General features: G+C 41.5%; 1 protein-coding gene across 5 annotated transcripts in view; it reads left to right on the top strand.

The window, feature by feature from the left end:
* FGGY (FGGY carbohydrate kinase domain containing) overlaps nucleotides 1-24,067 on the top strand; it is a 291,445-nt gene that overhangs the window by 121,277 nt on the left and 146,101 nt on the right. The window contains exons 4-7 of one of the 5 annotated variants that reach the window (XM_026853490.1): nucleotides 8,791-8,930; nucleotides 17,280-17,361; nucleotides 18,215-18,356; nucleotides 18,871-19,198. The exons of 1 other annotated variant lie outside the window; for it this stretch is intronic. The gene's annotated coding sequence lies outside the window, so the exon portion shown is untranslated. Of the gene's footprint in view, nucleotides 1-8,790; nucleotides 8,931-17,279; nucleotides 17,362-18,214; nucleotides 18,357-18,870; nucleotides 19,199-24,067 lie in introns of those variants that run through there. 3 more of the 5 variants (XM_026853491.1, XM_026853496.1, XM_026853495.1) reach the window with 3 other exon arrangements.

Genomic DNA, 24,067 nt, shown 5'->3' with positions numbered 1-24,067 from the left:
TCATAAAATTTGGCAAACTTGGCCAAAGCCATGTGTGTGTTCTGGATCCACTTTAGTTTACTTCTTTTTGAGGATCCAGAGAAGGATCTACAAGCCCTGGCAGCATTATGGTGCTGCTGAAATTTCCATGATGTAGATGTAATATGGGCCAAGATTTGCAAACCTGTGTTTGATGGAGTAAAAATAATCCCTACAAGGTGTTTGCAGAATTGAAGGCAAAATACTAATGCTGTTACAGCATCACCTGAGTTGTGATTTTACTTTTTCATTCTGAGAGAGTTAAAACTAAGAAAAATGAGTCCTGACTTAGACTCACTAAAAAGACACCATGAAACACTAAGTGATCTGTGACAACTCTCTCTGAACAGCAGATTTGACTTGAGTGTAACTGTGGGCAATGAAATATTGAATGTAATAAGAAGAATATTTCCTCTGTGTTTCTTATGACATTTCCTTGGTTAATTATATCATGCAACTTTTGAATATGTAAAGCATGTTGCTAAAAATGTTCCACTTCTAAAATTAATTAAAATATGCCAGAAAACTAGATGTGTTATGAATAATACTAGAAATGTTACAAATAGTGACGACTCTGGAGCCAATGGGCCTACTCCCACAAGTAAAAATTATCAGGCATGAATAAGAATTGCAGGATGACAACTCTGGTACTTTAAATCTTTGAAACACTTCACACACTTTCACCCTAGAGACACCTTGCAACAAAAGGAGAGGAGAGATGCAGGACCTGATCCTGTACTGTTACGTCAAACGGACCTTTGCCAATGACTTCAGTAGGTCTAGGATCAAGCTGTATAATTGCCTAAGGTTGAACTGGATGTCAGAGGCAGGATGAGCTCAGGCTTCTGGACTCCAGCCCTGTGTACTGTCCATGAGAACGGACGACCACTTACAGTGTTATCTTTTAGCGTGGTGGTGACCATATAAATCACTCCTGCCTTTCAGTTTCATATCACTCTAATATTAACAGGGCTAGAATTTAGGAAATAGCATTACGTCCCTTCCAACCCGAACTATTCTCTGCTTATGTGTATATATGTATATATACAAACACACACACACATACTTAAGAGCTGGGCATGATCTCCTTTACCTGAAGCACTTGAGGACCATGAAGACTAGGGCTGTTTTAAGGCTTTCTTTCTGGTGGCCACACTTCTCCCTCCTTGGATCCTAGGATGAAGAGTAGTAGAGGTGAAATATCGCTGGGGTAGTAAGGGCTGGAGCAGAACAAAATGGAAGGGCTTAGGGGATGGCGTAAAACTTACTGCTTTGTTTCAGAAGATGAAGAAATGTGTGATTCTGGAATAAAACCCATGATTTGAAAAGAGAAGGGATTGGCAGAGCTAGACAGAGAGGGGAAGGGGCGGATCTGGCCCTGGTTTCAGCTTGCATTTTGGGCCTATTCCTGCTGTCGTATCACTCAGTGATGTTTGGCATCCTGGTGCTTGCAGATGGTTATTCAGGAAGAAAATCAGTTGGGCTGACTGACAGTATGCTGGATATGTTGTCCCATTTGCTATGTAAGCTGAGGACCCGATGTAGACAGTCTACTTGTGTTTTGCCCGTGCCTACACACGCATAATTCCCATTGATGGGAATTGCTGATGGTTGTTTGTGAAAAGGCTAAGTGAAACCCCAAGTGATTTCACTTTGCACTATCAACATTTTAGTCTGAACTAATAGCTGCATCTGTGAGAACTGGTCAAATCTGATTGAAGTCTTTCCATAGACATTACAGGGCTTTGGGCTGGGCTTTAACAAAGACCAGATTTTAAAATTTATTACCATATTGAAAAAATGTTCTACATTATGTGCTTAATGTTGAGTGATACTTGATTTTGGAAACTTTTTTTTCTTCCTGTATTAGAATGAGAGATCTGGAAAATCATTGTTTTATGAACAGGACTGGTAGGAAAAAAAAAAAAAAAAAGTGAGATATAATGTAACTTCTTAAATGAGAAAATAATCCATCAAACCCCCACAACATTGGACAGTCAAAGAGAAAGATTGTCAGGAAGGAGAACCAAGATTTTCATTGCTTGTATCCTTATGTTAGACAACAGCAACAGTGCCTTGTTTCTTTTTTGTTCTTTGCCAGATTTTCTTTTTATCTTGCTTTAGCTACTGCGCTCAGCTTCCTCTAAAAAGAATGTATAGCATGGAATGATACCTGAATGGTTAGAAAGATATTTCACCATCATATCTTTGTTGATGAAGACTGTCCTTGACAAAAGGTAAGTGCTGCTAGGATTATTGTAGCCAAGTTTTCTAAGGAAGCAAGACTCACAACCAGTATGTATGTGGCAGCCTGTTATTCCTAGCAATCCTTGATAGTTTTGTTGATATTAACCAAATTTGTCTGGAAAGTAGAGGACAAATACATAAAGTACTTATAGATTTTGTGTGAATAGCTAGCTAGTTTAAGGATAAGGGGTCTTCTGAATGTCCCTTACGAAGGAAATGCAAACACAAGCCCTGGTCCACACGGTAAGGGCGGAGTGAGAGGTAGGTTTCTTTTGTCTCACTGCTCATGGAACTACTTAGAGAGCAGAGTTCATCCCTCTAAAAGGAAATGCAGCACATTGACTGATTGGGTGACTTTTGCTTCATGATGGAAAGGTGCTTTTCAGAGGGCTTTCAACAAGAAGGGGCCATCCCATACTTGTAAAGATTTTGCACATGGGAAAAAATAGGGGTTTAAAAGTTAAACATCCAAATGAAAAGGCACAAGACAGGGAGGTGGCAGGAGAGGAGAGGAGTGAAGGATGTTGAGAGATGTTGATTGGCCCAGCAGGGCAGTAGCTCCTTGCCCCTGGCTGAGCATTGGGATGCAAAGCTTCATCGTTGTTTCAGCGCACATGAACAAGCAAAAGGATTAAGTAAAAGAGGTGTCCTATGCAGAAGAGGGAGTGAGGAAGCTGATCGTAACAGCTACATTTTTCTACTTATGCTGTATCCTTTTAGGAGCACTGCACAATCGAGGTGTCATTTAAGAACTCTTATTTTGTTGGCAGAAGCAGAAATTGGTATAGTGGGACAGGGGGCACTTCCAGTTAAGAACGGCTGGGTTTGTCCCTCTGGGCAAGAACCCTGGATATTCTTTCCTGAAATAACACAGATCCTTCCCCTCCTTCTTAAAATATATATCTATAAGACTGTGTTCTTCCTGAAAGCAAAGGGAGTTTCCATTGTCTTTCTTCAGCTTTTGCTGGTCTTACACATCTTTTTTTTTCGGATATCAGAGAAGTTCTTTTTAGGGCTTAATTCTTAGAACATGTGGAGGTTTATCACAATTGATTTTTAGTGTCAAATTACTGTGCTTAGAGAGTTAGTGAGAAGAGTAAGGTAGGGTGTGAACACAACATTTCAGCAAGTCTGTGATAACTGCCTGGATGCTCACTTTTAGCCTTGGAAAATGGAAGTTAGCTTACTTCTTTTTTCCTGAAGAAGGCTTATTTTACGTTTACTGAAAACAAAAGCAAAGCAATAAAACCACTTTAAGAAGTTCCTTCTACTCTTGGAAGTTCATTTCTGCCCTCATGCTGCAGGTTACTGTCTCTTGGTGCCGTCCTGCGTGTGTAGGTGTGCTTTAAATTATATCATGGAAATAATCTAGGCTACAGAAAACAGACAAACCCGCTGTTTTTTATTTGGATTTTTTTTCCCTACTTGGGTTATTTGAGTGATTCAGTTCTCCATGCAGTTCCACAGCAGTTGTCTTGCCACGGGAGCGGGTGGCAAGCGCAGCACAGGGGCAGAAGCAAAGGTCTGGGAAAGCCTTGCTGCTGTCACAAGGCATCACTGATAGCATGTGCTCCCTGCCGAGCAGCCAGGGAGCTTCGGTTTCACGGTGGATCTTACCTTCCTTTAACTTGTTTCTGTATGCACAGCTAAGGCCTGATAGTAGCTATTAGCAAATCACCATAAGTGTGTTTCATGAAATAACTTCTAACCTCACTAAAGCTTTTTTAACTTGAAGACCCGATCCTGCTTGCAGTGTCTTAAATGACAGAACTCTCCTGATAGTGAGGCTGGCCACAACATTTGAAAAGTCATTGTAAATGCTTTAATACCAATGGATTTAGGGATTTCCTCAAGCACTTTATAGTTATGTTCCCAGCTTTGTCTCTGCTTCACTGTCGATTGTCTACTGTTCTCCCTAATCCTCCCTGGGCTTTCTGGAGCTCTATCTTCCCTTCCCGCTGACAGATAAAAAATTTATTGTTGCTAGCCTTAACATTCTTGATGTATATAGGTCTCATTCCTTTCATGTAAACATAGGAATGTTTTGGTGTTTTCTTTTAGTCTTGAATTGTTTAAAGATAATTCATTCCATCTATTATTTTGTTCGTACTAGCAACATCTGAGCTTTTAATTACTCTAACCTTGCTGTTTAATTAGTTAAAGCTTGCTCATCACTTTGAAAATTGGAAGTATTAAATACTTTCCCAACATGATTATTTTATATTTGCTGAACGATTAGCATCAGGACATTTTTAACCTTCTCTTTATCCAGTGATGGATATCCCTTGTCACTTCCCTCCAGAAACCAAAGACTTAGACCAAAACTGTGCATAGAGTAATTTCTTGAACATCATTTGCCTTCTGACAGGGAGAGATTTAGCTCTGTGCTACTTGTCTTTGCCTCAGCTTTCCCCATTTTTATGGTCCTTTTTTTTTCCTATGGATCCTTTTCAAGTGGTCGCTTAAATGGATCCCAGAAAGACTTGGACATAGTGCTGCTGATGCATTTGTCTGTAACAGAATCCACTTGCCCATGCCAGGAATGTATTTGTGGTGCACTTATTTTGATTTATGCACTGGGAGATAAAATTCAGTGCACCTTGGTTGATGATAATTACAGAATTATATCTCTTACCCAGTAACAGTAAGTGTGGAAACAGCTGTCCTGTGCTGGTCTTTCTCAGGAGGAGAGCAGGCAGTTACCTAGATATCATGGAAGCTGTGTGAAACACTGGAAAACTAAACAAACCCCCTCAGAACTTAATCTTCTTTTTGTTAGGCAATTTACTTGCAAAAGAGAGATAGATTTATTATTCAATAGTAGTCAACAAGTGATTCTGATATTTAGGCTTGTGAATTACTTGTATTCTCCAGGACTATTACTTTTAAATGTTAGCTCTTATCATTACTGCTTGTTATTTGCCACTTAACCCACCACGTATTGTTTCCTTATCGCTAACTGGATAACGCCCAAACCCACAAAGACTCATCGCTTTAGTAAGACTTTTTTTTCTGAGGCTGATTTATGCAAAGAGGGTTGTATGAATACTTACAACAATGCTCTCTTTGAACACGCTCCCGCCTGTAACTGTTGTGAACAAGTAAACGAGGAGAATGTGGCTGAAGCAAATTTAGTTTGTATACATGTGTACCTTTTGGTTACAGCTGGCCAGGTTCTACCATTGGTGCAGGAGGTCTCGGTGAGAGATTTGAGTTTCTAGTCTACAATAATTGTGAGACATGGAAAAATTATGGTAGTAATAGAAACATGGAGTTCTTCAGATTCAATTTTCAAGAAGACCATTAGAGACTTTTTTCAGATATAATTTCCAATCTTTTCCCACTCAGCTTTGATAATAAATATCCCTTGAGGACAGCAAACATGAATCTATTGAGAATCTTGGACGAGGGGTTTTAATGATTTCGTTTAAAGTGCTGTTCGTTCAGTTCCTGCAATCTGTCTGTCCCTTTATTCAATTCCTTATGTTTTTACTCAAAGAATTCTCCCTTCCAATTAAGTGAATGAACCTTAGAATTAAGTAAGGCTGTCACGGGAAGTAAAATGAATATGACTGATTTTTATAATATAAATTGGAAGCAATTACCAGTTTTCTATCTTCATCCTTGCTTGGAAAATTTACACTTAACCCAGCAATACACCTTAATTAAAGGCCTATCTATCTATCTCTATAACCTTCTCTTTTCAGCAAAAGTCCTTCTGTGAGCTGTATTAAATTTACTATGGCTTCATCTCTTTATTAATAACCTTTTTGTATATTTTCAATTAAGTTTCTGGTCACATTATAGCACTGAGGTAAGAGCTCTCTCTGACCTTTAATAGGATATGGATAATAGAACATCTTTGGCTCATGTTCTCCTTTGGTAGCACAACCTCCCACTTTTACTAAAAACTTTTATGGAATATGTAGACGGCTAAGCATGTGTGCTGCATCAAGAAAGACTACACCAGACTGCAGTAAAACTGGATGGACATCCATTTGCAGTCTCTGAGACTAGACAGTGCTTAAACAACCTCACTTTGTCTTGGTTTTACGGAAAACACCAGTGGGAGACTGTGAATGACTCTTAACGTACGATAAAAATATTTTATTTTGACTGATATTTTCCATATGGCAAGTCATGCTTCTCCCCACATGAACCCTAAGGAGTGGGGCAGAGGGTGTAGGTACTTTTCAGATGATTAGGACCACACCATATCTGAATTCAGATGTTAAATGTTCTGGCATTTGGATACCAAGTAGAATTGGCAATTAATGGTATAGAATAATAAGGGAAGTTTATGCTCCCTTCAAGCCCAAACTGTTTCTGGGTGGGAAGGGTATATTTGGTAGCCAGCCAGAGTTTTGTCAATATGAATATCTGAACCAGCTGCTTTTCTTGCTGTTCTGCCATGGTTGGATTAATCTGTTCTTCTTTATGTCTTTGTCTTTGTTCTTGTAACCTGTGGCTCATGATACTTTTAAGATTTTTACTGCCAGAGGCCTCTGTCGTGTATTTTCCTCTTCACAGGTGATTATTATTTTACTTCAGTGAGTATGAAAACCCCAGCTCCTCTTCAGCTCCAATTTTTTGTTCTTGAATCAGCCTTTCCCTAATTTAGTGCAACAAATCATACAACCAGCCTCAGCTGAAAGTTGCCAAAGCATAAAGGGGACATAGTAAGTTAAATTTGCCAAGGTGACATATCTCTGCATTGATTCCTGTTGATATTTCTGTCTCCATGGATGTCTGAGTGTTTAGGAAACCTCTTCTGGCATGTCTACATAAAGTGGGGTCTAAAGATCAAAGCAGTAAATTTGTCCCAGATGAGGCAGGGCTTGATATTTCAGATGGAGAACTTGATCTGTGGCAGACCCTCGCTGGATGCCAAGGGAACAGCTCTGGGCCGGGCTTGGCTCAGGGCAGGGGTGCCACTCCTGCAACGATGTGACTCACAGTTATTCCCACATGGGTTTGTCCTATTGACTTGGAAGCATGTTTCACTGGATTACTGGTTGAACCTGCTGCTGAATGTGCCATATCAAAGAGTTCTGAAGCAATATCTTTCTCAGGTTCTGGGCACTGCTTTGGAAGTGGCTGAGATCCCCAGCTAACCCTCGCTTGCAGGGATTGTGTTATTTCCGAGGCGCCCCTGCCTTGGTTTAGGTGCAGCCCACTGCGTCTTGCCCTGGGGCAGCAGAATCCAACAGTCACTGTCTGGGCTGTTCCACCCTTAGTCAGCAGGACTCATGCTTCATCACTGTCCAAACTGAAAAGGCATTCATCATTATCATCATCATCGTTTGTACACCTGTCATGATATTGCCTTCAGCTCTACCAGTATTTCCAGCCCAGTCCGCCCATTTATCAGCTTCTTCCACAATTCTTTCCATACTTCCTTCTGCGTCATAGCCCATGTTCCCAGTATGAACTCCCTGACTTTTTCCACCAGGCTCTGAGTCTTTGCGTATTTAGCCTCTCTTAAATACTCATTTCGGCTTGTTTTTCTACAGAACTGAATTTACTTCTACAGATATTAAATTTTGTTCCTGTTCTCCTACCCGTTTTCTACTTCCCTATTTGTCCTGAGATTGTAAGTTGAGGAACAATCCCTTTTTTAACATGCAAAGCATGCAAACACATGCTAAATAACCATGCAAATATTGTTCAATTGCTTTCATTGTGATTTTTATTATCATTGTTTTGGTCTTACGATGGAAAGCGGAGGCCAAGTGAGCCAAAGTACCTGTCTCCAAGTGGAGCTGGGACCAGGCCCTGAAATTCCTGATTCTTGTTCAGGCTAGAGCACATGACTGTCTCCTCTGTAAATTCTCCCCTGGAAAATTGTTATTTACAGAAACAGAAGTTCTGGAATTTGCATAACTGTAGCAGCAGTTTCTGCAGTATGCTCAAAAGACATTTTTTTTTTTTATATTCAGGCCATGCCAGTTACATTTCTGCTACATCACAGCAAAGGAGATTACTGTGAACAGTAAATACTTTTCTCCTGTTCTATTTCCCACCGTGAGTTTGCTGTAGTTGCTACCAGGCTGTTCTGTTATTGGGAATAGGAGGGAGTGGCATAAGAGAAAGCATTTCTTTTAAAATGTGGTGCACATTGGAAAGAGTCTCCAGAGCCATCTGTCTGGGAATTGTGTTCAGGCTTGTGTTTTGGGGGCTGTTAATGAAGTGTAGTCCTAATTGCAGAGGGGGGAAGGGACTGTGAAGCAGCAGATCTCTGCCGGTCGATGAGGCCCAGGAGGAGACAGGAGGGCAAAGCCCAGGAGGGAGCTGCTGTGAGCAGCGCTGGTGCTCTGGGACTGGTCTCCCATCAGCCCCAGGGCAGCAGACTCACCCCTAAGGCGCTGCCAGCTGCTGGGAGGGCCAGCACAGCAGAGAGTAGCGGGGCTGGGGGCTCCAGAGGTACGGAGAGAGGGGTCACCGAGCGGTGCACCATCTCCTGCCACAGGCTAACAGGGAACTGGCAGCTCACTTCACTTGTCATCACTTTCTTTCCCTCTTCAGGTAAATCCACCTCCCATCCCATGGTCACTTCCAAACCAGGGCTGAACGTGCAGTGCGAAAAGGAGAGGACAGAATGTTCTGGGAGACACACACAGGATTTCCTCACCACTGCCCTTCATCAGACTCTGCCAAGTCCCAAGGTCAGCCCCTAACAATTTGTTTTCCCGGATATAATTTTAGAAAGAACTTGAAGGAGAGAAACACTTCCTGCAACTTTCATTTCTGGAATTAAATAATTTTTGGATCTCATTTATGGAACAACAATTCTGCTTGCTAAGAGATGAACACAGGGGATTTAAGGGAAAGAACAGAGCTCCGATCCTCTGTCCAGACACTCCTGCAACTGCTTCTGCTGTTCATCTCCTTCACCCTGCACCAGCCACCCTGGGAAGGGCTGAAGACATTGTAGGAAGAACCTGAATATATTGTGCAAAGTAGCACATCCTCCAGTTGCTCAAAGGGGCACAGGAATGCCACAGTGCTGGAATGACATGGATCTGTGGAAGGACCTCCTGGAAAGAAGTTGAAGGGGAGCAGAGATATCAGGCAGCCTGGAAGATGAAATACCAAGGAATTTTGCAAGAGGAGAGCTTGGGCTGAGTGAGATGCCTGGCAAGAGGATGAATTTGCTGGAAATTCAAGAGAAGATATATGCACAATATTTAGTTCTTTTGTGATTTAATCCAAAATCGTTCCATGTTTTCCATTTTTCAGAAAGCCCTAGTTCTCATGTCATCTGATTATGTGAGGCTTTCCATCTTCAACTAAAAATAATTCTGCTGGTTCCTCAGGTCATGGAGAAAAGCTTTGCACAGATAATCCAGTTTGAAAGGCTGAAGCCCAGAGTGCAAACTGCATCCCTTTGGGGTAATACTGGTGGGTTTCCTAGTGGCATTCACTGTATTACTTTTTTAGAAGTCACCAAGAGCCAGTCAGGACTGCAACATGTATTTGGGTTTTTAGGCCATGCATTCTACCTCAAATGCAGTAGATCTGTGGGAGGAAGATGGAACAGCCCAGAAATGGCATCATTTTGACACATGGAAGACAGTGATTCAGTTACTTCACAGGTACATGGACTACTGCAAATACACAGCTCATAAAAATCTTGACAGTGTTTAGAGAAGCAGTTTGATAGTGTCAGTCCCCTTATCATCATGCCAGCTGGTCAGTCTGTTTTGCCATATAAGCAGAGGCCTGAAGGAACAGGTGAGTGCTTGGTTGGCCTGAGGAAATATAACTGTCTTGTAAGAGAGAAGCATCGGGCGTGAAGCTTTAATTGACATTTCTTGATCTGGACTCGTTCCGTGAATGAGGAGAGGACCTCAGTCTCTGAGGATGCTAACCTGGCACTTCTTGCTGACCTTCAATTGACCTGCGTCATTTAAACCAAACCGATGTACGAGCGACACAATTTCTGCTGAGAAAGTGCAATATGTGCCAACACTTTTAGTATTAGATTTTTTTTTCTGCCTGTTTAATCTAGTATCTGATGTGAATGGAGGGAAAAAACGATGTACAACATATTCCTTGCACCAAAGTCTTCGAAAAGAAAATGCAAATGCATGAGTATGACAGCAACTCCCCTTCTGTTAACACGCACTCACACAGACTTGTTCGAGTTGCCAAAAGCATCGTTGGCCAACCTACAGCGTGTATATATGTTTTACTGAAGGGAGGGGACAGGTCTAATTTATGCACTTGGCCCTTGGACCGTGATTTAGCTCAATACTTTTCAATGCACAAACTCTGTAAATCTGACTGGGAGAAGGAACGTCAGCTCATGCCAGGCTCTGGACATGCTGAAAATGTCGCTCGCGCAGATGATGACTTGTGTTTAATTTGCTGTTGTGGATGGGCCTGAACCAAACTCTCTTGTTCCAAACATCTCTAAATTTAGGAGGTTTTGGCATCCCAGTCCAGATATGAGTCAACAGTTTTCTGTGTTCCAAAGAATATGTATTAGGTTGCAAAGGTGGGAGTCGTTATGTAAATGGGATAATATAAAGGAATATCTATATTAATACTTTTGTTATGCCTTGGAGGTAGAAGTTTGCCAAGGCTTAAGTGGACTCAGGATGAGCTGGACACTTCCAATTAATATAAGTAATGTGACTTTTCTTGAACAAATGTAACTCCTCAGTGCACATGCAGCTAGTGAATGTTCCAGCTCTGCTGCCTCTGGTCCTCGGAGGTTTGGAAATGTGTATTCTAGTGTTGAAGCCCTCTCATATTTCTGATTTTGTTTGGTGCTAAATAAATGGGTTCTAATTTTCAGTGCTTCTGTCGGGGAAGTGTGTGTTATTGATGGATATAAAAGCCCTAGGAAAAAAAAAAGGAATATGAAATTTAAAATTATGTGTCCATATGCAAAGTAAGTGCATTGGACCGCCCATCTCTTTCCTGTTATCGCTGCTGTATTCATAGTGTCTGTATCATGGCAAAGTCTTCTAAGGCTTTTCTCAGTGTAGCATCTGAATTTCTTCCACGGATGCTGTAACTAATGCCTAACGTGTTCTGCTGCTTCTCTCTCTTGTCCAGAGGGAAACCATTTGTGCAGCTTATCATGGAGTTGGGGTGCCAGCTCTGACCGGGCAGGGGGAAGACAGAGGCCTTGAGCTGTGCAGTTGTGCTTTGCACTTTGAAGATGAACTGTGGGCTTTGACCAAGTGTGCAGATCTGTTGGGTTTTAAGGAAAGGAAACTGGACTTCCTTCCACAGTCTCTTACAGAACCCTTAATATTATTTAAATGTTTTGTGATTCACCTATCATATACCAGTCTCACTCCAGGATGTCGCCTGAATGACTGGGATTCACTGGTGGCAGATAAAAGGGGAGAAAAACAGTGGCACCAAGGAAGATTATTCCAATCCCTCTTATGGCCTCCCAGACTGAGAAAGACAGGCAGTTCCCCCTGCTTCTCTTCAGCTCCCTCCGTGGCTCGCCATGGTCTCCACCTCCACTTGCTGACAGGGCCCCTAACTGGAATTGTTCTTTCCAATCCAGTGGTCCCTTGCTGCTGGTTACGCTGCAGTGGAAGAAGCCAGGTTTGTCCCTTTTTCTGTGCTGTGCATTTTGAATTCCCCACACATGGAAGCAGTAGGCAGTATAACGGAGCAAGCACAATGGACTACATGAGGATCAGCTTAGCGTGTTGGATCAGTGACACTTTGCAGCAGAATACAAACTGCTTATTCTTTTTCACAGCTGTTCTCCCAAGCATTTTAAGCATACATTCACCCTCAGCATGCAGGAGATTTACGTATTTCACTTCCATTGACATGGTAGAAAAGACCCTCCTCACTTGCAGATTTGTTCTTTTAATAGGCATCCAGCACAAATGGGAATTAAGTACATGTGTGTGTCCAACAGAGACTAGACCAGAACCAGCTGCAGGCACAAATAACTGCTTAGGAGGCCCATTTTTTTGTGCTGATTTGGTAACTCACAGGACAGCCAAATCTTCCTTTTTAGGAATGGGAAGAACAGGAAAAATAGAGGACCTCATCTTCAGATTGTATCACCCATGGAAGAGGAGAGTCAGCAGGGAGAGAAGCCTCCGCATGAGGTTCTCCTCTCCCTGCCGGAGCAGCTGGAGCAAATAAGGTTCATCGTGGGCAAACGTGAGCTCATTTTGCCTCTACTCCAAGCTGGCAGAGAAGTCAGGGTGTTCAGGCTCTGAGTCAAGGCTGTGATAACTTGCTCGCGTGACTTACTAATTGAAGTTAGAGATACTTCAAGATACTGAATGTCTGTGGAGTAGACGTGCTTCTCTCAGTCTTTGTTGTCTTACGGTCCAAACCTCTTCAGATTGTAAATCTAAGAAGTCAAACGGAGGGCAAATGGTGGAAGGACAGTGTGGATTTTGGCAGACAGGTAAGGCTCTGTACGCGTCCTCACCATTGAGACATGCAGAGGTGAGTCGTCTGCGTTGTATGGTGACAGCACAAGCACAAGGAACACAGTCCTCAGCAAAGTCCTTTTAGAATTAGCCACACAAAAAGTTGAATCTTAAAGACAAAAGAAAATGGGATTAGGAGGAAAGAAGTGGCAATGACTGGAGCCCTTAATTTGATGCCAGTGATGTCTCAAAGTAAGCAATTTCCCAGAGGATTGCCAGAGATGTGAAATGAATTGTAAGAGCTGCTTTACAGGCATTTGTGGGCACACACACCTGCTTACAGCAAGGGAAAAGACAGTGCGTAAATGTCTGGAATATTACATAAAAGCTGTCTGGTAGACTAGGCAGAGCAATTAAAATCCATCTCGCTTAAACGAACCCTGAGTGCAGGTCAAACAAATCTAATTTTTATTGTTCCTTAAGGAGATGTCCGTGTAGGAGACAAAAGGGGGATGTAGCCGTCAGGTTAAAAAAGCAAGATGCCTTAAAAAAATTAAATGTTCACAATAGTGCTACAGCAAGCTAGATAAATGATATATTGCAGTGATGGTTTAAAACTAATTGATGACTAATGTTGTAATGCATTTGTAGCTACACTGATCTATTATATATCTTGGCCAAGCTGAAGGGACACTTCAAGGAGAAAAATTGCTAACTGTTTTAACCTGATGGAACTTGGGGAAAAAATAGTTACTTTAAGAGATAAATGGAAAGGTTGCGACCTCCTAATGTACATCTGGGTCTTGCAATGCAAAATCAAATTATCATTAAACAGAATGTGATCTGTGATGGAATTGAAACAACTACAAACCAGCACAGAAATTTGAGTCGAGAAATACAATAGTGCAGTTTCAGCTGGAACCATTAGCTAAAATGTTGCCTGGCTGAAGAACTGGTGTAACAAGTTGGTAGGGAATTGTTTTGCTCTAAAATGAAAGTTCATTTAATTGGAGACTGCAGGAAGAATGTAAGCATATTTACAGCAATTTACATATGTAAGACATTCTATAAACATTACTTAATTAGTGTGTAAATAATTAACAGTTTACCCTAAGTTCTGAGTAACGTGTCTCTCTGGTTCTTGGAGGGGAGACAGGAAGCCTCGTTTTCCCCTCCTCATTTTTGTCATGCCTGAGGCTCATGCCCGCTGGGTTTTACCCTTACAGTTGGAATTCAGAGAAGATGTCAGTCAGGCTCTGCTCATTTTCACATTTAATTCATGCAAAAAAACAGGTTTCCTCCTGAGGCGGTAAACTGGCCCAGATTTGCTTCAAAGTTTGGCCTAGGTTCAGTGAATGACTCACTTTAACTAAGGTACATCCATCTTCCTGGCTGAAACACAATATGGGAAGTGTTGTCAAAGAGCAGATACCCCCCTAAGAACAGACTCAGGACCTTAGAAACCAAAAGTAATAGCTCGTTTCATCCCCTGGTTTCCTGTTACCCAATATTAAGGACATTGAGTGGGTGTAATAAGAACACGGTTACTCAACCCAGAGTACCAGTGTGGGTTTTTGCATGCTAAACAAGCTGCAAACGGCCAGGATGTATTGCTGGAAGCTGAGCGGGGAGGAGTTGCTGTCCGTCAGCCTCCGTGGTCCTAAGCTCTGTGCTAAATTCAATGGAATAAACATGGCAACAGGTTAGAAATGAAGAGAACATTACGGGCCACTGCTAAAACACTGACTGCCTTGAAAAGGTAATGATTAAAAAGCCAAAAATACCACCAAAATCCTTAGCCTTACTGTCAACCTCTGAACTGGTTCCCTTTAATACAAGTGTATAGAGGAGAACAATAACAAAGACAACCCTCACCACAGGTAACACTCATTTTATTCTGGTTGAGAATAAATTAATGGAGCAAGAACATGACCAGCCTGTGAGCTCGTCTGAGAGCAATGTATTCCTTTATGATAAATCAACCTTCTGGTGGGAAGGGAAGTGCACCTACTTTGTACTCTGAAGGGTTTGATGTTCCAAAATCCCCAAAGCCTCCATGTATTTATCTGTTGTACATGAGGCTTCCTCCACAGTCATTCAGTTTTGGTTTGAAGTCCAACACAGGCAGCAGCTTGGAAAAATAACTCTGTAGCTCAAGATGGAGCAGCTGAAGTCTTAATTCTGGAGGTCTTTCGTTCAAAGAGGGGTATTACTCTTGGGTCAAAATGTTAAGTTATTCAGATCATGGTACTGGTGTCAGTTTTCAACAACATGAGAAACTCAGTGACACAAGTACCACTGAGCTTAGGACGTATATTCTCTCAAATGATGATAAACAGTCACATCCACAGCTCCGTCTGAGATTTCTTTCATTAACGTATTAAAACAATGTAACTCTAACAAATTTTTTCCTCCCCTATCAAGGAGATAAAAAAAAACCTTTCTAAAGCTTGGTGCTGAGTAAATAGTTCTTGGATGGGCATTTTTTTAAAGCAAGAAGAAGCATCCAAAATAGCTTTAGATGAAACTCTGAGCTGCCAGTTATAAAATAAGAGAAAAAAAAAAACTGAGTAAACTTGAAGCACAGCACTAGCCAATCAGATTAACTGTAATAGCTGGTTGAAAAGGATGAGGTTTTATTCTGGAAAACTTGCTTCATTCAATAAAAGCTGCTTCTTCCTCCTCCCAATTCTTCAGAGTTTACTTTAAGATTTTGGGGGGGAGAAATTTGAGTTACAGCAGTAGAGTATACAGATCATTAAGTGGAGTGACTTAAAGCATCATTCCCTTTGAAGGCAGCAGAGGAGGGTACGTACAGAGGTGCTGGCACCCCCTGGCCTCCCCCCCAGACCCCATCACCCTACCCGCTGGCCCTTGGTGGCCAGGATTCTATTGAGGGAGATGTTTGCAGCCCATGGGATAATTATCTGCCATGCTAATTTTCCTGTCCTGTATCTCCCAAGATGATGACTTTTCAGTGTATATCGGGATGACGGGGACGAGGTGTCAGAACATTCCAGGATATTTCCGTGATTACAACATACCGTAGGTAAGGAAACTGTTCTCATGTTGGATCATGCCCATAAACAAAGATCCCGGCAGTTCTTGGAGAGGGTGGAGTTACGTACCCAGTCTCACACCCCTCCTACCTTTGACACAATCGGACATAAAATAGCCTAAAATAAGAGTGCAGTTGCCATTTATTTCCTTCCTCAACTTTTTTTTCTTGCTTTATAACAAGATTTCCTAGCTGTAGCTGACAGAAATGGCAAAAATGTACAGTATTTCTGATTTTTGTTGTGTCTTGCTTTTTATTCCACTTTCAGTTTTTCAGACTGGTCAATGATTCAAAGAGTTTATTAAAAGGTGTGATGGTTTTATCATTGCTTTAGAAAGACAACCTGTAAAATCCAAAAGTTAGCAACAAGAATGTGATTTTAAAGAATGCTTAGAAGATTTTTATTGTGCTGCTTGTGCTTAACACTGGAAGAAACTCTGAACTGCAGCTGTCTTCTGTGCCAGAAGGTTTTTTAATTTTTGTGCAGTATTTCTAGATATGTTTTAATTTATTGATAGCATTTGCTTAGGCTTTACGATTGTCAGTTTAAGAATGCAAATAGGAGATTTAAAATGTACCTTTGATTGTTCTTTTTCCATGTTCTTTCTAATATTATGGCAATAGTCTAAAGGAGTTTTTGATGCGATGCACTGACTATTCTGACTTGCAAGACCGCTCAACGTTGAGTTCATCATTTACCAGTTGACTGCAGTCAAAAGCTACTGCATCCTTCTTCCCTCTTGACCCAAACCTGATTCATCTTTCTGTAGTTCTGATATGATTTTGAAACAGTGCTGATTTTCCCAGGAAGCCTCAAGAACCTGCACATCTGCTTTGTGCTGTCTGGGCAGCTCAAACAACTGCAGAGAGGGTGGAATAATCTCCCCCAGACCTCTGACAGCATGACATTTCCACCGTTTGCAACCCGCCCCCCACCACGGTGCCTAGTACATGTAGCACTGGCAGGAGGAGCTGGGGAAACTCCTGTTTTCTGGGCCATGACCTATGAAGCTGCATGATTTTAGGAAAGACCAGGTTATCTCCAGGAGGAGGGAAGTGTTATAGCTCTTCTTCTCGGGTTCTGCACAAAAGTCAGAAGTTTTCAACATCAGTGAGAGCATCGATGTGTATATTCTGATTTCCATCCGCCATGCAAAGCATAAATCCAAAGCACTACGTGAGATCAATCACGCCCAAAATATTTAAAGTTACCTAAAATGTTGGAGAATTAATATCTTATATTTTTCCCCAGAGTCCTGAGTGGTGCAGACGTCCCGTTAATCATATATTACAAGCTCAGGCAATACATAAAATTTGTAAAATAGATTTATATAACAAAGATGAAGCAGAATTAACTGGATCCACAAATGTATTTCTACCCACAGCTGTCTGTAATTGTTTCATTACATTTCTTTGGATTTTATCCTGTTTTGCTGTGACCACCTACTGGCAACGTATCTGTAAGGAAAGAAAATAAAGACAGAAATTCTAACGTGCAAGATGTACAAAATAAATCCTGTGACGTTTTCTAATATGTGAATATTCCTAAATGCCAGACTAAAACATCCCTCCAACGGTTTCTTTTACAGACTTCCCTTGTTCCAGAAACTTGGCCTGAGTTAGGAGGAAACCCCAGAACTGTCCCTTAAAAGTTGAATTGCATCAGTGTGGGTAAGATGTTGGACAAAATTCTTTAATGGTGTAATTCCATGAAAATCAGAAATACTACCCAGGGCTGAATCTGCCCTATGGTATAAAATTATCTCCCTAGAGGCAAGACTTCTGGAAACAGTATCATATTTTAATTATAAGCAGACAATTTGTCTTGGGTTGTACACAGAGCATGAAAATCTAACTGCTATGGGGAACTAGCTACATATATGGTGATTTTTATTCCTGATTCTGGTGCTGCTTGGTTTATTTGTGTATGATTTGCAGGTGGCTAAATGATCCTACAGACTTCTTTTTAAGTACTTGAATAAGCCCCTGTGGAATATAAGATTTTAAAAGATTACAGTGCTGTCTTTAGAACATCATTTGTACATTTTGCAATGAGTTCAGGAGAAAGGCTGCATGTTGTTTATAATCTGGGAAGTCCAGATTCTAGTTAACAATCTTACGCTTGAAGGACAGACAATGATATTTTTTACGAATTAACAGATGCTGATGGGGCTTTGCCTCCCATCACTGTGTTCACAACTAGTTTCTGAATTCAAAGGGAAAAATTGGATCTGACTTTTGTATAAAGTCCCAGCCATGTCAACAGGACATGCTGCTTGAAGTGCAGCTGAGTCCTCTTCAACCCTTCTCCACACTGACTGCGTTCTGGAATCACTGTGTGACATATCACCACTGCACCAAACTACTTCATGTAAGCTGGTCATATTCTATGGAAAAAGTCTTGGAAGGACGTTGCATAAAAATATTTAACCTCTGTTAGTTATATTTCATGAGATGTAAGGTATTGTGAAATTTAAGGAGCTCAACAGATTTTCACAGCCTGGCTTGTGAAATTCATTTCCAGCTCAACAGATTGTGATTTCACGATTTTGCACATCTGGATTTTGGCACAGAGCTTCGATGGAAGACGTCTGTGGCAAATGTGCCTCGCAGAGAGAGCAGGGCAGCGTGTCAGCTCCTGGTCAGTGAGGAGCCCAGTCCTGTCTGTGAGTTGTAACCTGCCTGCCCTCACCTGTGTAGTTTCTGTTCCACAGGGCAAAGGCTGCAGTGTTGTAGCTGGCCCTGACATCAGTGATCTCTTGAATATAAATGCTAATGATGAAGTAGTCCTTCTAATATTTAAGGAGTGTAAAGGGACATGCAGAGGTCACGGGGGTGACTTTTGCATATCCCCTTACATTTTTGCATGCTGGCAACACGGATGGGTACAGCAAGAACGTGTGTGAAGCCTGTTTAGCACCCCCTCCACTACACTGCAGCAGTGGGCTTCTTTTCTGGCCAAGCATTTGGGCGTGGGGGTGTCTTCTCCTTAACCTAATCTGTGGAGAACTGGCAGCCTTCCCAGAGGGGAACCAGTTGATGAAAACATGACTTTAAGCCAGAATGTTTTCAGCATTCACACCACAGAAGGAGAGAGTTTATAAAGGTGGCAGGAGTCATGCGCGTTTTCCCTTTGTGTATCACTATATGGCAACAAAATCATCCTCTTTTTCCCACCAGGATCACACGGTGTCACAGAACTTCTCTTACTCTTATGGCACTGGCAGTGTGGTTTTGCGAGAAAAATCCCTGTGCTGTCTGGAATGCTCAACTGTTGGGTACCAGAGTTAGAAAACATCCTGCCTGCCACGAACGTTAGGAAAACAGAGCAGTCCTGACTCTAGTGCCAAGTGGTTTTTTGGAAGGCTGACTCCCCTGAGAATAAAGGATGTTGGTATCCAGCCAAGAGGGCAGGCAGGAACAGGCCCTGGGCAAGACACTGGAATGTTGGTGGAGCCTGAAATATTGCATGCGTGTTTGTATCGGTTTCTGACGTCTGTATTACAAGGTGAGTTATCCAAAATGTAAAGAAATGGGCCACAAATTGATCAAATCTGAAATTTTTTTCTAGCTATATTTAGAGCCATGTAAAACAGGGATTTCCCTTTTTGGCTGCGCTAGTATCTAAGAATAACTTAATGTCTGTTAAAAACAGAAAAAGTCCCCCAAAAGAAATTTCATTGTTTTCCTATTGTACGCTCAAAAATCCCTTTTGTCATTGCATAGTATTCCGTTGGTTTTTACTTCCCTATTCCCCTGTTTGAATGAATAGTCTTAGTCTAATGACTCAGTAAGCATTTCATCCAGAGTATTCCCCAGCTTCTATTTCCTACACCAGCTTTACACTGCTTCTTAAAAATGAGATTGAAAACCACCCGCAGGTGCTCGTATTAACTGCCTAAGGAAGCACATGTTACATGACCCTTTATAAATCTTTTCTTCCCTTCAATTGTTATGTTAATCTGCACCTAAGTAAGCGGAATCTTTGAATGCTCAAAGATCCATCTCTGCTTCTGTAAGTAAAGCAATTTGCTTATCGGCTTGATTTGGTTTGGTAGATGGATTGGTTTTAGATGACGTTTTCTGCATAGAAATTCTTGAAAACCCCACATGCAAGTGGGAAAATTGCAAAAGAGAAGGAGATTGTATATGTAGATAGATTTTACATTATTTATTTCCTCTTTATCTTAAATTTAGAAAGATTTGAGAGCTAATAGATTGGATCCAGTGTTGCAAAGCAGCTCAGCAGCCAGCGTGGCTGGTCTCTGAGCTTCCACCTCCTCTGAAAAAACTTAGGTGATGTGAAGTTGTCTTAGCGATGCTACTTCTGCTGTCCTTGGCCTCACTGAAGGCTGAGAACATGCCCCAGCAATCTCTCTTTTATCTGTGCTGAAGCTGGGAACTGAACCTGCGTAAGAACTTGTTCTTCCCCTGTGGTGGTTGTTTCAGTTATCAATATGTGCTCATGCTTTCTGATTTGGGGCCCAAAAGTTCAGCCTCTGGGGCTGGACTGGACTGGAAGATCTTGTCTGGTATATTTGAGAATCCTGAATCCCTGGATTCAGAAATGACAACAGTTTTTCCATTTTTTTTTTTTTTTTTTTATTTATTTATTCCTCCAAAATGCTCTGTTGACTGCAAAGCTAGGCCCAGTAGTTGCATTTCCAGCATGGCTACGGTGAGGAATTCAGGAAGATTTTGTGCATCTAGTTTTCTGCTGGGGCGTCTCACCTGTGTACACGTGTGCTCCTGAAATGGTGGTTCCCTCTAACATTCAACAGCAAGCTGAGATGCTGGGCCAGAGCTTGCATCCAGGGAGGCCGAGAGACGTTTTTGTGTTGGTCTCAATGGAGCAGGACTGGTGCTTTATTTCCTTGACAAGGCTGGAAAATGTTCATTCTGTCTCTTTCCCCTTCACACACATATTTTCTCTTCTTTATAGAATAAGTCATTTGTCTTTATCTCACCATTCACCTCTCTCTTTGATTGCAGTTAATGGAATTGTCACCTTTATGTACTCATGTTCCATTTCTCAACCTGTCTGGACTTTGGCCTCCAAAGGTTACCACTGCTAGTGAAGTAATATGATTAACTGAGTCTTTTTAGACAGATTTATGCAAGATTTCTTCTCCGGCAAGTGTCACATCTAGTCTAGTTCTGCAAAAAAGAATATTTCAAAGATGCCAACTGTCATCTAAAACCACTAAATTTTTCTGCAGAGCTGGTTAAGAGGACTGCGGGCCATCTTAGAGCAATGCTGATTTACGCTACCTGAAGCTGTATCCCTAGAGTTTGAAATACGGGCTTTTGTTAAAAATGAAAAAAAAAGAATGTTCCTGTCTCACAGAAAGCACATTTAAAATGGAATTTTCATTAGTTACTCTGTAATGAAAAGGCAAAAGGCTAAATTTTAAGCAAATCTGTCCGGAATCTTGGAAGAAGAGGAAGGTTATTTGAAGCAGTAATATCTGAAACAAAACTACAACAGCCACATTCTAAACAGGAAAAAAAGTGGGCTCTTTTTCCATTTAAGCTACACATGTCTAAAAGATATTTTGAAGTTTATAGAAAGATTTTGAAATTATAGAGGATCCACTGCACACATATCTATTCTTCCTGCATTTGGGATGAAACACAAATTAATCATCATTATTCTGCACTAATATAACACCTCTTAACCCTCAGCTTTCAGAATATTTCAAAGGAGTAATGAATTAAGTCTCATGTGGTCTTGGAAATACATGATAAACTTTGATTCTTTCATTTAAAAAAAAAAAAAAAAGCATTTTCAGGACTCTGATTTTGGAGGCTAAAGGTCTTGTAACTGTTCTCGAAATATCTTCATTTGTCACCCCCTTGGAAAGAAACCATGTGAGTGCTAGAGAAGTGCAATGAAATGGAAAAATATATTAAGGAAAAGCAATGCATTTGTCTGTACTTACAAACAGATGACTATTTAATTTCTTTTGCAGTTTTTTTGAGCAAAAAGACCTGGATAAGTCAAAGTACTAATGTGATACAGATATAGGTAAAAAAAAAAAGGCAAAATTCATCCTTGTCTGTAACTAAAAGGCTGCACAGGGAATTATTATTATTATTATTATTATTATTATTGCCACTGTACAAGTCACTAGCAAGACATCTTTTTGAACATTACGCATTATGTTGGGCTGTGATCATTCATGTTCAGAAAAGATGAATTCTGACTGAAACAAGTGCAGAGAAAGCTTATTAGATAATCCAAAACTGGCTGTTATGAAAGGAAATATAAATGGTTAATGTTTAACTTGGCAAAACAGAAGTTAAGAGATTTAAATGGTGTCTACCCATACACTGAGGGAGGAGAACAACTTATATTTAAAGAGTCAGCAATCTATGAATATTTGGAAGACAGAAATAGTTAAATTTGTTTTTAATAAACAGAGGAATTGGATTCTGGAACAAAACAGTGAAGAAGGGATATAGTTGGGAGGGTGAAGAACAGGAACTATAAACCGGAGCTCAGCACGTGTATGGAAGGTTTTATAGGATTTGATTGTCAGAGATAGTGAAAGCACACTCAGGCCCATTTCTTCGGGCTTCATTTTACAGCATTTCAGTGGAACAAAACATTTTGGTATATCTGCAGTGACGGTATTTTGTTTGGGATCACTGAACTAAGGTGAAACATCTTGTTTGTGTCTCTGAACTCTATACTTTCTCTCCGTGCTGCAGTTCCTTGGTCAGAGCAGTAGCCGTACGCCAGGATTTGTTCCCAGGGGCCAGGTGCCGTGTGCCTGGGACGCTCTGACTCAGATTGGGATGTACACGTCGCAGAAGAGAGAAATTTGCATCCCGCTATGGGAGGTGCCGACCTCCCGGGGAGCAAAGCAGAGCATGAGAGCACACACTCCCACCCTGCAATGAGCTGACTTGGAATTGCAGTCAGGAAGGTGGTATTTAAATTTTTTTTTTTAAATCTGTCTATTCAAAGCAAAGCATTTGGACTAATGCAAGCAAACTCCAAATGCTTCAGTTTGTGTCTCCTTTCCTACTTCACCTAGACACAAGGTATTCCCAACAGAAAGTTGATTTTCACCCAGAAGATTTCAGTTTTGTAGAAGTAGTGTTTTCCATCAGAAAATCATCCCAACGGAAAATTACTAACTGGTTCTAATACGAAGTGACTAGCGAAGCTCTCAAAATGATTCAGTGGCAAAGCTGGAATGAAAACCCACAGCTCCTGACCACGAACCCTGTGCTCTAACCACGAGACAACACTCATCTTTCCCTGAGCAAGGTTGTTCCTGCAGTATTTCTGCTTGGGCCAAAGCGGGAGAACTCTGGAGATGTTGCAAGAGAGCTTTTTGATACAAGATTTCCTGCTGTAGAGTATTTGGGGGATAACGGGAAAAATCCCTGCTGGCTCCCTGGGGCCTCTTCAGAAGTGTTTGGACATCATGGGAATGTGAGGGTTTCTATCTGCTCCTCCCTACGTGGGCCATGAGGGATGTGGTGGGGTCTGGGCCTGCCACGGCTGGCCCGTCTCTAAGAGATGCTTTTGAGGGGATCCTACTGCCCTGTCCTCCATTTTAAGCAAACCTTGAATAAACTCAGCGTTTATTCCTCACATCAGGAAATTTCCCAACTTCTCAGGTAAAACTCCCAAACGGAAGAACCCCATGCAGAAAATCAAACTTGTGGCTCACAGTCCTGTTTTGTTTATTTAAGAAGCGATTCTGTATTTAGGGGTCAAACCGGGGTACGTCCTCAGTCTGGACATGCCCTTCTGCTTGTTTCCCTCTATTTATCCTTGCCCTGGCTCTCGATGTGTCTTCTTGCACCACTTAAATGCTAAAGGCTTCTCCAACCCCCGGTATTTCTGCAGTCTTTGTAGGGCAACAGAGCTGCGGCTGAGAAACACGATTTAGCAACAAGAAAAAGAGCTAAACCCTCCCTCTTGGGTTTGGTTTTTTGTTGTTGTTGTTTTGTTTGTTGTTTTTTTTTTCCTCCCTCTTTTATTCGCTTTTAAATAAAGGAGAAATACGATTCCCTTTCCGAGGCAAAACCCGCTCGTACGGGTTGAATTCCTGACAGGGCACAGTGCCCGCTCGGCTCTCCAGGGCAGTGCAGCCGGACAGCGCTGCCCAACACCCGCTGTTCATAAAATAAAGTTTGAAAATTTGTGACCTTCAGCTATTTGGGGCAAACAAGCTTGCAAGCTCTTGACTTCTGAGCTGTTTTGCAAAAGGCATCGAAGGGAACTTAGAGAGGTGTTGGCCTGATACTCTTTCAGGCTTGTCTTTGTGGGAGTTTGAAATTATGAGACTGATAGGATCATTAATAAGGCAGATTTTGCTGTGATAAAAACAAACCAACCAAATGAAACCCCCCCAGC

The sequence above is a fragment of the Athene cunicularia genome (genome assembly GCF_003259725.1).
Source record: "Athene cunicularia isolate RWA chromosome 8 unlocalized genomic scaffold, athCun1 chr8_part1, whole genome shotgun sequence".
Taxonomy (NCBI): Eukaryota; Metazoa; Chordata; class Aves; order Strigiformes; family Strigidae; genus Athene; species Athene cunicularia.
The sequence above is the reverse complement of the archived record's forward strand: the minus strand, read 5'-3'. Positions and strand labels throughout refer to the sequence as shown.